This window comes from Aulonocara stuartgranti, assembly GCF_965226115.1.
Source record: "Aulonocara stuartgranti genome assembly, chromosome: 20".
Taxonomy (NCBI): domain Eukaryota; kingdom Metazoa; phylum Chordata; class Actinopteri; order Cichliformes; family Cichlidae; genus Aulonocara; species Aulonocara stuartgranti.
This window is the reverse complement of record NC_138956.1, coordinates 10,927,028-10,933,027: the sequence shown is the minus strand read 5'-3', so window position 1 is coordinate 10,933,027 and position 6,000 is coordinate 10,927,028. Positions and strand designations below refer to the sequence as shown.

Sequence of the window (6,000 nt, the reverse complement as noted above, 5' to 3'; positions counted from 1 at the left end):
CCCTGAGAGGCCAAACGGACTGCAACTTCAGAAAACACTTGCAAAACATTAACAGTGCAGTGAATCCTGCTTGTTCCGTAATATTCAGGACTGCAAACCGAGCAGCATCACTGACTTTCAGCCTGTTGTGTTTGTGGATATATGACTGACTTTAATTATCCACAAAATCATCAGATTCTCTGTAAGATTAAGGTCGACTATCTGGCGTATAAAGTAAAGGCTTTAAAACAAAGTAAATGCTGAAAGTACAAACATCGCTAATGTCACATAACTTTGCCGGCATGTGGCCAACAGTAATGTTCTAATGTTCCTCATTATTAAACATTAGCACATAAATAAGTGACATATTATTCAGAACTTACTTTTGAAAGTTTACTCTTTGGCCACTCCACTTCTTTGAAGTGTCTCCCAGTCCCAGTGCACTTGTTAGCATGTTTTGGTTCGTGCAACTGGTGCGTCCGGTTATTGTCTCCCCAGAAACATTTCTGTTGTATTTTTTTCCTATTTCCGTTGTGTTGTGTGTGCTTTTGCAGCGTTTTTCTTTTTGCAGCATTTTTCTTTTTGCAAGTGTTTTTCTTTTTTGCAGCATTTTTCTTTTTGCAAGTGTTTTCTGAAGTTGCAGTCCGTTTGGCCTCTCGGAGCCACCGTACCTTTGTTTGGCCTGCTAGAATGGTGCCCGGAGGCCACGCCCCCTCCCGTGACATCACGTTCCAAAGCCCTATAGACAATAACACCAAATTTAAAAGAAAGAAGAAGAAAAAAGAATGTTACTGTTACATTTTGTTATGACATCATTATGATGTCATAGTAGTGAATCTATAAGTAGGGGTAAGAATCCCAAACTTTCAGTCAGTTTATTTGCAACACTCAAGATTGCAGCATTCAAAGGTAAACCTGAGAAACATTTTAAAACAGTTGAACCTTTAACACAGTCACTTCATCAACACTCTAACATGTCTCAGAGTAAACACGGCAAAAGTCAACAAGCTTACGCTGGCTTTACTACAATGGACCACCAAAATCCAGAGCCAAATTCTGAAGAAACACATTTCCAGCTTCCACTCAAGAGGAAGCGAGGCCCGGATTATGCTGCACAGAATTGCAGAAGTCCCGACAGCTGCTCTCCACCAAGGAAAAAGAGACGAATCTGTGAAGAAAAAACTGTGTTGAAAAGACGATACAGTCAGATTTCAAAAGGCAGCAAAAACAACTCTGAGAGCTACTCTCCAGAGAGAAAGAGGATGAGAATAGACACTGAGAAAAAAGAAACAGCAGTGACTCCGAGCATCCAAAAAGGTTCTTCTTCAAGGACTATCCAACTCCAAGTTCAGAAAAAGAACAATATGAACTTGAGTGATACCAAAACCTCTCAAAACACACCAAAAGACAACAAGAGTCCAGAACAAGCAGCAGTGACACAGAGCATCCAGAAAAGTTCTTTGTCAAGGAATATCCGACACGTAGTTGAGAAAATTAACGTTACGACCTCGAGTGATACCATAACCTCTGAAAACACTCCAAAATACAACAAGAGGCCAGAACAAGCAGCAGTGACACAGAGCATCCAGAAAAGTTATGCGCCAAGGACTTTCCAACAACTAGTTGAGAAAATGGACGTTACGACCTCGAGTGATACCATAACCTCTGAAAACACTCCAAAATACAACAAGAGGCCAGAACAAGCAGCAGTGACACAGAGCATCCAGAAAAGTTCTTTGTCAAGGAATATCCGACACGTAGTTGAGAAAATTAACGTTACGACCTCGAGTGATACCATAACCTCTGAAAACACTCCAAAATACAACAAGAGGCCAGAACAAGCAGCAGTGACACAGAGCATCCAGAAAAGTTATGCGCCAAGGACTTTCCAACAACTAGTTGAGAAAATGGACGTTACGACCTCGAGTGATACCATAACCTCTGAAAACACTCCAAAATACAACAAGAGGCCAGAACAAGCAGCAGTGACACAGAGCATCCAGAAAAGTTCTTCGTCAAGGACTTTCCAACAACTAGTTGAGAAAATGGAAAATATGACCTTGAGTGATACCAAAACCTCTGAAGACACACTGAAAGACAACAAGAGGCCAGAACAAGCAGCAGTGACACAGAGCATCCAGAAAAGTTCTTCGTCAAGGACTATCCAACACGTAGTTGAGAAAATGGACAATATGACCTTGAGTGATACCAAAACCTCTGAAAACACACTGAAAGACAACAAGAGGCCAGAACAAGCAGCAGTGACACAGAGCATCCAGAAAAGTTCTTCGTCAAGGACTATCCAACACGTAGTTGAGAAAATGGACAATATGACCTTGAGTGATACCAAAACCTCTGAAAACACACTGAAAGACAACAAGAGGCCAGAACAAGCAGCAGTGACACAGAGCATCCGAAAAAGTTTTCCGCCAAAGAATATCCAACACGTAGTTAAAACAATGAACGATATGACCTTGGGTGATACCAAAACCTCTGAAAACACACTGAAAGACAACAAGAGGCCAGAACAAGCAGTAGTGACACAGAGCATCCGAAAAAGTTTTCCGCCAAAGAATATCCAACACCTAGTTAAAACAATGAACGATATGACCTTGGGTGATACCAAAACATCTGAAAACACACTGAAAGACAACAAGAGGCCAGAACAATCAGTAGTGACACAGAGCATCCGAAAAAGTTTTCCGCCAAAGAATATCCAACACGTAGTTAAAACAATGAACGATATGACCTTGGGTGATACCAAAACCTCTGAAAACACACCAAAAGACAACAAGAGGCCAGAACAAGCAGTAGTGACACAGAGCATCCAAAAAAGTCCCTGGTCCAGGACTATCCGACTCCCAGGTCAGAAAACAAACGATACGGCCTTGAGCGATACCAACACCTGTGAAAACACACCGAAAAAGAAAGAGAGCCCAGAAGACCAGAGAGAAACAAACGTGTGGATCATTGGGTCCAGTTACATTAGACGAGCCAAGGGTGAAGCAAAAGAGATTTTCGGAGAAAATTTCGGACTTAATACCAAAGTCCAGTGGTTTGGCAAACGAGGAATGCGCTGGGGGGGAGTCCTTCCTTGTTTTTATAAGGAGCTATCCACACAGAGCCCACCTGACATACTGGTAATCCATGCTGGGGGCAATGATTTGGGACTCTTTTCTGCTTATGAACTTTCTTCTGTCATTGAGAAGGAATTGATGCAATTGCACACAGAGTTCCCCTCAATGACAATTGCATATTCATCCATCAATGAGCGTCAAGTGTGGATATATGGAAATCCAGGCGAAATCAATAAGGACAGGAAGACTGTGAATGCCAGCATTAGAAAGGCTGTCGACCGCTTCGATGGAGTGATTATTGAGCATCCGCACATCAGGTTTTTTGACAACTCCATTTTTTTACACAACGGAGTTCGTTTCTCCAAGAAAGGAAATGAACTGTTTCTGACAAGCATCCGCACGGCCATCCAGAAAAGTCTTCAGTCACGTCACTGAAAACTGACTTGAGACATTTCTTTCACAGTCCAGAAAACCATACGTTGTTCATTTTAGGCAATGTGAGCAACATATAGCTAACGTGTGCTCTCTTTTTTCTTTTCCTCTGCCTCTCACCCCCCAACCAGTCATGACAGATGGCTGCCCCTTTCTTAGCCTGGTTCTGTCAAAGGTTTCTCCCTTTTTATAAGGGAGTTTTTCCTTTCCACCGTTGCCCAGCGCTTGCTATTAAAGGAGATCATTCGATTGTTGGGGTTGATAGTTTAGAATCTAAACTAAACTAATAAACATAAAACATCAGGTGAGGGGTTCACATAGCATGGAGCACTACAAAAATTACAAATAAAAACAAATCAAAAATAATCAAAAATAAAATAAAAAAAATTGAAAAATATCTCTTACTGCTCTGTTTATTTCCTTAAATGAACACTTGTACTTTTTGTCATAGAAGAATAAGAATATTAATATAAATATGAACACCAAGGCGTTCCCAGGCCAGCCGAGAGATATAATCTCTCCAGCCTGTCTTGGGTCTGCCCCGGGGCCAAATGCCTGGTGGCACCCTTGCCTCCATGGGCACCTTAACTCATCACTTTTGGCGCAGAGAATGTATTTTATGAACTAATATTAGTAGGCTGAAGCCTTTTATTTGAGCTGTGATTGTTTTTGTTATTAAGATACATATTAATATGTTTTTTTAAGGATCAAGATGTGGGTTTGTTTTTCCAGCTTTGTTAACAGTTGTTTTTTCAGAGATCAGATGTCCTCACAGGACAACATATACAAAAATATGATTTTACAGAATATGATGCATTGGTGTGGATTAAACAGTGTAATAGTTTTGATATTTACCTTAAAGAGCAGTAACCTTAATCAATATTGCACAGATAGAGAAAATCAGCAAAGTTATTGGCTTTAGTTTTGATATTTTGCCAGTAAAACAGTTTTATGTCTCCTGAGGTCTTTTCATTGTTTTATTGTTTCTTTTGCTAAAGAAAAATATCCCTGCCATTCCTCATTGTTAGCTAATCATGAATCCATCACTGGATCACACCCAATTGCTAGCACAATAATCATGTTTAAGGTTGTGAGCTGGTGTCTGATTTGTGTTTTCGTTAAATTAAGGCATCATCTGCACAAATGAACCACTTCATCAGAAAACAGAAAACTAAGTGTCTGTCATGGTCCTGAGTCTGTGTTGCCTTATGCTTTTGTTCATTCCGAGTATGTATTCTGCTGTGATTTTGCCATTTGTTAGGTTTCTGTTCTTTACCTGCCTGCTCCCACTTCTGTGTTCCCTCTGTCTGTCCTCGGTGTTATTGTGTCTACTTATGAGTCCGCCTGTCAAGTTCAGTGCCCTGTCTGGTTCTCTGTCCTGTTTTATTCTGAAAGTTCATGTTTCATGTCAGTGTGTTCAGTTTTACCACTCCCCTGTCTCGTTAGCCTAATTTCTCCCAGCTGTGTCTCCCTCCTGTGGCCCATTCCCTGATTACTCCCCGTGTATTTAAGCCCTGTGTTTTCCTGCGCTCTCTGTTGCGTCGTCTGTTTAACTCCATGTCCGTCTGCATAATTCTGTGTAACCTGGTGTTCAGTCTGCGTCTCTCCGCCATCTTTCTTTGTGCATTTTGTTCCTCCTCCCGTGCGTGTTTGGTAGTGATGGGCAGATGAAGCTTCATGAAGCACTGAAGCTTTTCATCCAATTGGTTCACTCCAGTGCAAAGCTTCTTGAAGCTTCATTTGCTCTATTAGGACACCTACTGGACGTAAAAATATTAGTTGGCATGAATTTGAAGAGTGTGGCCTTTTGCACACAGCCTGTAAATGTCAACAACAAAAGGAGTGTGTAAAACATCTATATTGTATTGATGGCAGCATACTGTGTATATTTATACTGGCAGTATGGAAAATGATCATTTGGAAATGCTTAAAATGGAAATGATCATTTACTGTGAGGTGAGGTGTGGTTGGGGGTGTGGACAGTGGTTGTGCTTTTGTAACGTTGAGGTATGGACAGCTACACACTGAGGCTTTGAGCCTCAGTCCTGCCCACGTTTTATTCTGTAAAAACTAAATTTTCACTGCTTTTATGACCTTTTAGTGGGGAGAACATAGCTAGGATTTAATGATTTCACAAATCTTTTGAATCCTTTGTCCTCCACAATGCTAAATGGCTGGGAGTCCTCAATCACCATGCTAACCAGGTCTTCATCTATTGGAGATTGTCTTTATTGTCTTTCCTCAGGAGAACAAAGCACAAATATAAATATCACACACGGAACGTATTACAGTTGTATAATATTGTTATATCATTTAGTAACATTACTGCATCCTATATTATCATTGCATTTGATGGCTCACCTGGTCTTGCTCCACAATTGGTGTCCCCCTTATTCTCATGCAAAGCTCTGTAGTGCCTAAGCATGGATGAGGTGTTGTTGTTATATCCCAGCTCCCTGGCACATAGCAAACACTTCACCTTGTACAAAAGTAAAGCCGCTTAACATAAATT

At 40.9% G+C, this 6,000-nt stretch overlaps 1 long non-coding RNA gene across 1 annotated transcript; it reads right to left on the bottom strand.

The window, feature by feature from the left end:
* Positions 1–636: 636 nt before the first annotated feature.
* LOC309697048 lies at positions 637–4,971 on the bottom strand. Its single transcript, XR_014273740.1, has 3 exons — positions 4,765–4,971; positions 993–1,147; positions 637–718 (listed from the first exon to the last, which is right to left on the bottom strand). It is a non-coding gene; the product is annotated as an uncharacterized lncRNA (long non-coding RNA).
* Positions 4,972–6,000: the final 1,029 nt, after the last annotated feature.